Raw genomic sequence first — 10,000 nt, 5'->3', positions numbered from 1 at the left:
ACCCCTCCCCAGTGCTTAAACCTAACCCCCCCTCCCCCTGTGGCTAACCTTAAGAGACACCTCCCCAGTGCTTAAACCTAACCCCCCTCCCCCTGTGCCTAACCCCTAAGTGACCCTGCCCCAGTGCCTAAACCTAACCCCCCTCCCCCTGTGCCTAACCTTAAGATACCCCTCCCCAGTGCCTAAACCTAACCCCCCTCCCCCTGTGAAAAACCCTAAGAGGCCCCTCCCCAGTGTCTAAACCTAACCCCCCTCCCCCTGTGCCTAACCTTAAGAGACCCCTCCCCAGTGCCTAAACCTAACCCCCTCCCCCTGTGCCTAACCTTAAGAGACCCCTCCCCAGTGCTTAAACCTAACCCCCCCTCCCCCTGTGAAAAACCCTAAGAGGCCCCTCCCCAGTGCTTAAACCTAACCCCCCTCCCCCTGTGCCTAACCTTAAGAGACCCCTCCCCAGTGCCTAAACCTAACCACCCTCCCCCTGTGGCTAACCTTAAGAGACCCCTCCCCAGTGCCTAAACCTAACCCCCTCCCCCTGTGCCTAACCTTAAGAGACCCCTCCCCAGTGCCTAAACCTAACCCCCCTCCCCCTGTGCCTAGCCTTAAGAGACCCCTCCCCAGTGCCTAAACCTAACCCCCTCCCCCTGTGCCTAACCTTAAGAGACCCCTCCCCAGTGCCTAAACCTAACCCCCCTCCCCCTCTGCCGAACCTTAAGAGACCCCTCCCCAGTGCCTAAACCTAACCCCCCCTCCCCCTGTGCCTAACCCTAACCTGTGCCTCCCAAGGTGTAACTTGACCTTTGCCGCACCCTAACAGGTGCACAGTGCTTGTTTAATGGTTATCATTTGTGCACAAGTGTACCCGGCGCATTTCATCCAGCGCACAAAACCATCCCCACCTGACCCCTTGGTTTTTACAGTTTTTTAAGTGTTTGGTTATTAAATGCCTAATCACCTACAAACTTGTATTAACACATTCAGTGCCAGCGACGCCATATGGCGTCATTAGAAATTTACCGTAGAGTGCCAGCGACGCCAAATGGCGTCAATAACTCGAATTTTTTTTTTTGACGGGGGGGTGTCGATCTATGCCTCTTACATCGCCTCTTACAATATTCAGAGGTATTCAATGTGTCTAACCTATTTTACAGAACCCTTAGGTGGCGACAGCACTCTCCAGATGAGAGAACGTGGAGTGAAACACACAGAAGAAGTCATTGGGGGGAAGGAAATCGCATCGCATCCGTCCGTATGCAGCGGCTTCATTGAAGCAACGTTTAGCTGTGCCCCTGCAGCAGCCAATCTGCTATCACAATTGAGCACCTCGGTGTCCGCTGCAACAGCCTCCGTGTCCGCTGCAACACATGATCAGCCGTGGATTTGTTATTATTCTCAACTCGAAGCATGGGAGCTGGTACACGCGGCTGTAAAAAAGCAGGATCTAGCGGACTTTTTCAGTGCTGAGCACAGGCAGAGAAAACAGCAGAGCAGAGAGACACTCCTCCCACAACGGGGGGGGGGGGGGAGGAGGAGGGGGGAGGTGGGCACGCAGAACCAAGTACACAACACAGACCCAGACAGCAGGACAGGGTTGGCAAACGCAAGCCAGAATATCCGATGCCCACCAGCAGCAAAAGATCAGCAAGAAGCTGCAACCAGCAGCGCATGCAGGCGCCAGCGCTGCTGGTTTCAGCTAAAAATATTATTCTTCCAAACAAAATTCCCTTGCCTTCACTGTTTTATTGAAGGAAATTATTTTTGAGGTGTGACTACATCAGAAAATTAGCTTCAGAGTCAGTGATGTGCTTGAAATGTTTAATTTCACAAAAGGCTCATTATCTCAGCTCGTAGAAAAAAAGCTCTGTTTTTCGTTCAATCAAGCTATCTTCTCCGGCTCATAACTAAAGAACGGAAAATGGGATCAATAAACTTTTTTTTGCAGGTGATAGAAGAGAGTCTCATCGTTATTTGTGCGTGTTCAGTGTTTACATAGTAATTATTAAAGAAATTATATGACTGTTTTAAAATGCATTGCGGCCTATGTGGCACAGCAAGCAACCTTTTGCCCAAGGGCCGTGGCACTCAAAGTGTTAAACAACACCAACATGACAATATTTCTCCTTACATGGATGGTTTGTTTGGTGTGTTTTACACAAACAAAACAAAAAAATGTGTACCTTAACCCATATGCACAAAAAAATAATACAAATATTTTTTTCTTCTTACAAATAAAACAAATAAAAAATGCCAGTTGGATCATTGCAAGGTTTTTCTTCAAACAAGTGTCAGTATCTTGAAATAAGTCAATATTCAGATGTAATATTTGAGTCCAGAAAATTCCCCTGATAAGTTGATTTACATCTGGAAAAACAAAAGGTATCTCATCCTACTGGCAGATTTCTTAAAAAAAAAATCAAATGGACTTTAAGACTCATCGTGAGGCCAAATGGCTGTGAGGTGGATATTTTCTGCAGTGTGGAGAGAGAGAGAGAGAGAGAGAGAGAGAGAGAGAGAGGGCAGCTGACTGCAGCAGCCATGATTGGTCAGATGGATCACTGATGTAACGTGGAGACAAACATGTGCAGGCTGCACAACTATTCAAATATGTTTATTTTTCTGTCATTCTTTGCCTCAGGATAATATTTATCTCCCCCATCCTATCTACTATAAGAATGAGAACTGTCCGTGTGAGCAGAATTGTGTTCGGCCACAGCTATGCCATTCTATGTGCGATCGGGCTGAAACTTTCAGGAACTGTAAAGAGCACCCCTACAGGTGACCTGACAGTGCCGGATTTTTTTTAGGTGAATGCCCTAATTACCTAATGATGTGATGTCACTCGAGCAATGATGTCATCAGTGATGATGTCATCAGTGATGTCATCCTTCCTGGCTGAGCACACTGGGTGGGTTGGGGGATCCAACTCCCACGGGGGGTGTGGGGGGCAGGCTAACGAGTTAGTTATAACGGGAGTTAGACTCTCACAGGGGGTGTGGGGGGCAGGCTAACGAGTTAGTTATAACGGGAGTTAGACCCCGTTATAAATGTAGGTTTTAGAAGAGGCTTCGAAACATATCATATAACTATTTGAACTACTCAATAGACTTAAGAAACACACTGATACACATGCACTAACACACACACACACACACACACACACAAGCTCAAAAACAAACACACACTAGGACCATTGACAAACGCCTTACCCCAAACTTAACCTTTAAAGTAACCAAAACCTATAGTCTTAATTCTAATCTCAACCCCTAAACTCAAGTATTTTCCCTGACTTAACCCTTAACTCTTGAGAAACTTGGTGAACAATTCAGCAGAAGTCCATTGATTTCCTATGAAGCTTCATGTTTCCCTACAAGTTTCACGAACATGAACTCAGCCTGGAAAGCGAAACAAAGAAGTAGATTGCAGCTGTTTGACGCATCCCACATCTTTGATTTGAGAGTGTTCAGGAATAAAAACAACATATTTGATTTGAGTGTTCAGGAATAAAAACAACATATTTGATTTGAGTGTTCAGGAATAAAAACAACATCTTTGATTTGAGAGTGTTCAGGAATAAAAACAACATCTTTGATTTGAGTGTTCAGGAATAAAAACAACATCTTTGATTTGAGTGTTCAGGAATAAAAACAACATCTTTGATTTGAGTGTTCAGGAATAAAAACAACATCTTTGATTTGAGAGTGTTCAGGAATAAAAACAACATATTTGATTTGAGTGTTCAGGAATAAAAACAACATATTTGATTTGAGTGTTCAGGAATAAAAACAACATATTTGATTTGAGTGTTCAGGAATGAAAACAACATCTTTGATTTGAGTGTTCAGGAATAAAAACAACATATTTGATTTGAGTGTTCAGGAATAAAAACAACATCTTTGATTTGAGTGTTCAGGAATAAAAACAACATATTTGATTTGAGAGTGTTCAGGAATAAAAACAACATATTTGATTTGAGTGTTCAGGAATAAAAACAACATCTTTGATTTGAGTGTTCAGGAATAAAAACAACATCTTTGATTTGAGAGTGTTCAGGAATAAAAACAACATCTTTGATTTGAGTGTTCAGGAATAAAAACAACATCTTTGATTTGAGTGTTCAGGAATAAAAACAACATCTTTGATTTGAGTGTTCAGGAATAAAAACAACATCTTTGATTTGAGAGTGTTCAGGAATAAAAACAACATCTTTGATTTGAGTGTTCAGGAATAAAAACAACATATTTGATTTGAGTGTTCAGGAATAAAAACAACATCTTTGATTTGAGAGTGTTCAGGAATAAAAACAACATCTTTGATTTGAGTGTTCAGGAATAAAAACAACATATTTGATTTGAGTGTTCAGGAATAAAAACAACATATTTGATTTGAGAGTGTTCAGGAATAAAAACAACATCTTTGATTTGAGAGTGTTCAGGAATAAAAACAACATCTTTGATTTGAGAGTGTTCAGGAATAAAAACAACATCTTTGATTTGAGTGTTCAGGAATAAAAACAACATCTTTGATTTGAGAGTTGTGGTGTCTCGGCAGCCTAACCCCCGGCAGGTGAGAGTGGGAGGACGGCCAGCCACGACATGTGACATCAGAGCCGGGGTTCCGCGTCAGCAGTAAGAGGTAGTTCCCCAATTAGCTGCTGATTCAGTGGGACCGCTCGCAGCTGCGCGCTGTTAGGAGCGGCCGATCGCTCGCAGCTGCGCGCTGTTAGGAGCGGCTCACACGGCTGAGACTGATTCGACAATCAGCTCAGCTAGATAGCAGACGGAGCTCTGAAGGTTCACTGTGTGGCTGGCTCTCCTCGAGAGAGGGGGTCCTCTCCTTGCTGTCGGGCGGTAGGTGACTTTTACACTCCTCTCCTTAAGCTTATGAAAATGACTATGATTTCTGACCAATCCTGTCTCTTATCGCACGCAGGCAAGATGCTGGAGCAGGTAACTAAGGCACGGTACTGGTGACAATCTACTGGAGAATGTAGCAGAGGACTGGAGCGCTTAGTGCAACGTTATGGGGAAACCTCACATGCGAGGACGCGCATGTGAACCCCCACCTGCTTTGTTGGACATGAATGAAAGGCCCCGAGAAGGGAGGAATTTAAGTTGGACTTTGAATTGAGTTAATTTTGGTGAATAAAACAACGCGAGAGCGTTTAAACCTGCTTTAAGTGTCTTGGCTTGCATCAGAGTTACCACAAATGGTGGAGAATGCGGGCAACTCTGATTCAACGCCAACCTCACGCACTAGGGAGCAAAAGCTGGCTCTAGTGGCGCTGATAAAAAGCCAAAGTGAACTACAGCAGGTCGTAAAAGAATTGGGGGGGAAAAAAAAAGTAGAGAAAAACTCGTCATAGACCGATGCCTACGCTCCTTGCCGCCCGACGCCAGAAAACGCCAGCCACTCAGGACCGACCCGGCCGGGACAGCCGCCGCCGTCAGCCGCCGCCACCGGGCCCCACGCAGAGCGAGCCGCGCCCTGATCCCCCCGACGAGGGGAAACGGATTCCCCATCAGCGCCTCACCTGCCCAGCCTTCTGGACGGGTTCTGAAGGACCGGGGTCCGAAAGCTCGGCCGGAGACGAAGGTCCGCCGGACGCCAGAAAAGAAAGCAGAAAATGAGGACGACTCTGAAGAAGAGACTCCCCCAGTGAAAGTGGCGAAGAAGGCCACTCCAGCTGAAGCTACTCCAGCTGCCAAGGATGCGACCAAGCCTGCAGTGAAGGCCCAGCAGGCTAAAGAAAAGTCAGAAGGATGAAGACGAGGAGACATGGAAAAGAGATATGGAAGCTCGCCGCACGGGCAGCGAGCTTAGGGGGAGGATATGTGGTGTCTCGGCAGCCTAACCCCCGGCAGGTGAGAGTGGGAGGACGGCCAGCCACGACATGTGACATCAGAGCCGGGGTTCCGCGTCAGCAGTAAGAGGTAGTTCCCCAATTAGCTGCTGATTCAGTGGGACCGCTCGCAGCTGCGCGCTGTTAGGAGCGGCCGATCGCTCGCAGCTGCGCGCTGTTAGGAGCGGCTCACACGGCTGAGACTGATTCGACAATCAGCTCAGCTAGATAGCAGACGGAGCTCTGAAGGTTCACTGTGTGGCTGGCTCTCCTCGAGAGAGGGGGTCCTCTCCTTGCTGTCGGGCGGTAGGTGACTTTTACACTCCTCTCCTTAAGCTTATGAAAATGACTATGATTTCTGACCAATCCTGTCTCTTATCGCACGCAGGCAAGATGCTGGAGCAGGTAACTAAGGCACGGTACTGGTGACAATCTACTGGAGAATGTAGCAGAGGACTGGAGCGCTTAGTGCAACGTTATGGGGAAACCTCACATGCGAGGACGCGCATGTGAACCCCCACCTGCTTTGTTGGACATGAATGAAAGGCCCCGAGAAGGGAGGAATTTAAGTTGGACTTTGAATTGAGTTAATTTTGGTGAATAAAACAACGCGAGAGCGTTTAAACCTGCTTTAAGTGTCTTGGCTTGCATCAGAGTTACCACAGAGTGTTCAGGAATAAAAACAACATATTTGATTTGAGTGTTCAGGAATAAAAACAACATCTTTGATTTGAGTGTTCAGGAATAAAAACAACATCTTTGATTTGAGAGTGTTCAGGAATAAAAACAACATCTTTGATTTGAGAGTGTTCAGGAATAAAAACAACATCTTTGATTTGAGAGTGTTCAGGAATAAAAACAACATCTTTGATTTGAGAGTGTTCAGGAATAAAAACAACATCTTTGATTTGAGTGTTCAGGAATAAAAACAACATCTTTGATTTGAGAGTGTTCAGGAATAAAAACAACATATTTGATTTGAGTGTTCAGGAATAAAAACAACATCTTTGATTTGAGTGTTCAGGAATAAAAACAACATCTTTGATTTGAGAGTGTTCAGGAATAAAAACAACATATTTGATTTGAGTGTTCAGGAATAAAAACAACATATTTGATTTGAGTGTTCAGGAATAAAAACAACATATTTGATTTGAGTGTTCAGGAATAAAAACAACATCTTTGATTTGAGAGTGTTCAGGAATAAAAACAACATCTTTGATTTGAGTGTTCAGGAATAAAAACAACATATTTGATTTGAGTGTTCAGGAATAAAAACAACATATTTGATTTGAGAGTGTTCAGGAATAAAAACAACATCTTTGATTTGAGAGTGTTCAGGAATAAAAACAACATATTTGATTTGAGAGTTCAGGAATAAAAACAACATCTTTGATTTGAGTGTTCAGGAATAAAAACAACATCTTTGATTTGAGAGTGTTCAGGAATAAAAACAACATATTTGATTTGAGAGTTCAGGAATAAAAACAACATCTTTGATTTGAGAGTGTTCAGGAATAAAAACAACATCTTTGATTTGAGTGTTCAGGAATAAAAACAACATCTTTGATTTGAGAGTGTTCAGGAATAAAAACAACATCTTTGATTTGAGAGTGTTCAGGAATAAAAACAACATCTTTGATTTGAGAGTGTTCAGGAATAAAAACAACATCTTTGATTTGAGAGTGTTCAGGAATAAAAACAACAGTTGGAGAACGTCGATGGGAAGCTCTTTATTCGCTCAATGAAGCGGCTTTATTGAGTTTTTCTCTGGGTTGAAGCTTTGCTGACTCATCAAAGTGAGGAAAGGCTAAATAGCAAAGCAGCGAGTCTGGAATCAGCGCTCTCCCTCACGCTTTGTCTGGAACGTAACACACAGTAGAATATCTTCGGTAGAAAAATAAAAGGTTCACTCAAAAATAAGTTGTATGTTCACATTATGTTAATTGCTACAGTATCAAAGCAGCAGAAACTATATGATTTGTATAAATAAACTTATTTATACAAATGGGGGGCGTAATATGGACATTGAAAAGTCCACCAGAATGGCCGTTCGAGTCGCACTTCCTAGTCATGAATTCGGGCGAGATCTATTCCACGAGTTCTCCAACATAAATGGTGAGAAGTCAACTGAATTCCCTTTGCATCAATTTGTACTTGATAAAACTAGATTTGACTTGATATGTAGTGTTTGTGTTGTAAAGACGAATGTAGATGTTCTTGATATGTAGTGTTTGTGTTGTAAAGACGAATGTAGATGTTCTTGATATGTAGTGTTTGTGTTGTAAAGACGAATGTAGATGTTCTTGATATGTAGTGTTTGTGTTGTAAAGATGAATGTAGATGTTCTTGATATGTAGTGTTTGGTCCCTATCGTTGCATCGGCGCTGTTTCTAGGCCGAACGCCTGGCGCAGCTCAAATCAGTGGGCGTGGACAAGCGCACTTGATATCGTTGTGCTGGCGCTAGACGCAGCCTCAACCATTACAACCACGCCTTTTAAGCGTAAAATTATGCACCGTCATGCTCATTGGGTAACTGCAATAAACGAATCGCACGCTTGCCTTTTTAGCTCCAATTCCAGTGATCCCGCAAAACCAGACGAAAGCCAAACGCTCTGCCCCCCCCCCCTCCCTTCATCCAGTCTTGTCTGTCTCCATTATAGGCTATTATTCCATATTATTATGCTTCTCAAACCAATCTAACTGCAGTTTCAATACTGCAAGCATGTAAATACGCTACACTATAGCAAGATCAAAGTGAAAATAATGTTCTAAATGCATCAGCTAGAAAAATATAGCCTATTAGATTGGTGAAAGTTTGTCCAGAAAGATATCATTTTCTCTCGCCTGCTGCAGGAAGGATGATGCACATAAATATAGCCTACATTATGTAAAGTCATTGCATAAATGTGTTTTTATTGTAAAACTAAATGTGGAGTAGGGCCAAGTTATTGGAGCGGACATCACAGTATAGCAGATGACACTTCCGAAGCGCGTTCCGCTGTCACTTATCTAAATCACGTTAAATCCACACAGGGTATATATAGGCTCAAGAGGACATATATGTTTCACATAGGGTGGTGTTTCATTTCGATGTTTTATTTGGTCCAATATTGAAATGTTCTACAATTGCAGGTTGTCTTACCATTACACATTATTTTAGATCTACCTTTTATATCTATTTCGGCTCATTTGGTTGCTATTTAGTAGCGAAATGGAGGACCCAATTGCATGCTGGGACAGGGACATTCACAGGCAGTAAACTTACAACTGCTATTTCCTATGGGAAGCTGGGTGCTGCTATGTGTTGTGTCTGTCTGGGTGAGGGAGTCAGAGAGAGAGAGAGAAGGGTGACAGAGAAGCGGCAGAAGAGCACTGGCGCACTGAATAGGCCTGGTTTCAGAGAGAGACAGAGAAGGGTGACAGGGGAGAGGCAGCAGAAGAGCACTGGCGCACTGAATAGGCCTGGTTTTCAAAGGCGCAAAGCGCTAAATTTATGGCAGGTGCGAAGATAGCAGTACGCCGAGATTTAAGGCCGACACGCCCACTTTGGCCCATTCTGGGACTGCGCCACGCCCATTCGGCCTAAAGCGCATTTGGCAGCCTAAAGCCATATTGATATCGTCCCAAAACAGGCGCAAGGCACGTTTTTTTGCGTTTAAGGCCCGTTTTAGCGCCGAAGGCCTGTGGGAGAATAGGGCCCGCTGTGTTGTAAAGACGAATGTAGATGTTCTTGATATGTAGTGTTTGTGTTGTAAAGACGAATGTAGATGTTCTTGATATGTAGTGTTTGTGTTGTAAAGATGAATGTAGATGTTCTTGATATGTAGTGTTTGTGTTGTAAAGATGAATGTAGATGTTCTTGATATGTAGTGTTTGTGTTGTAAAGATGAATGTAGATGTTCTTGATATGTAGTTTGTGTTGTAAAGATGAATGTAGATGTTCTTGATATGTAGTGTTTGTGTTGTAAAGATGAATGTAGATGTTCTTGATATGTAGTGTTTGTGTTGTAAAGATGAATGTAGATGTTCTTGATATGTAGTGTTTGTGTTGTAAAGATGAATGTAGATGTTCTTGATATGTAGTGTTCGTGTTGTAAAGATGAATGTAGATGTTCTTGATATGTAGTGTTTGTGTTGTAAAGCTGAATGTAGATGTTCTTGAT

At 43.3% G+C, this 10,000-nt stretch overlaps 1 protein-coding gene across 1 annotated transcript in view; it reads right to left on the bottom strand.

Annotated features, from left to right (window-relative positions):
• ano2b (anoctamin 2b) overlaps nt 1-10,000 on the bottom strand; it is a gene marked incomplete at both ends in the record, with an annotated part of 239,538 nt that overhangs the window by 228,877 nt on the left and 661 nt on the right. The gene's annotated exons all lie outside the window — the stretch shown is intronic.

Source organism: Poromitra crassiceps (genome assembly GCF_964638095.1).
Source record: "Poromitra crassiceps genome assembly, chromosome: 2".
In the NCBI taxonomy this organism is placed as follows: domain Eukaryota; kingdom Metazoa; phylum Chordata; class Actinopteri; order Beryciformes; family Melamphaidae; genus Poromitra; species Poromitra crassiceps.
This window is presented reverse-complemented; position numbering and strand designations above follow the sequence as displayed.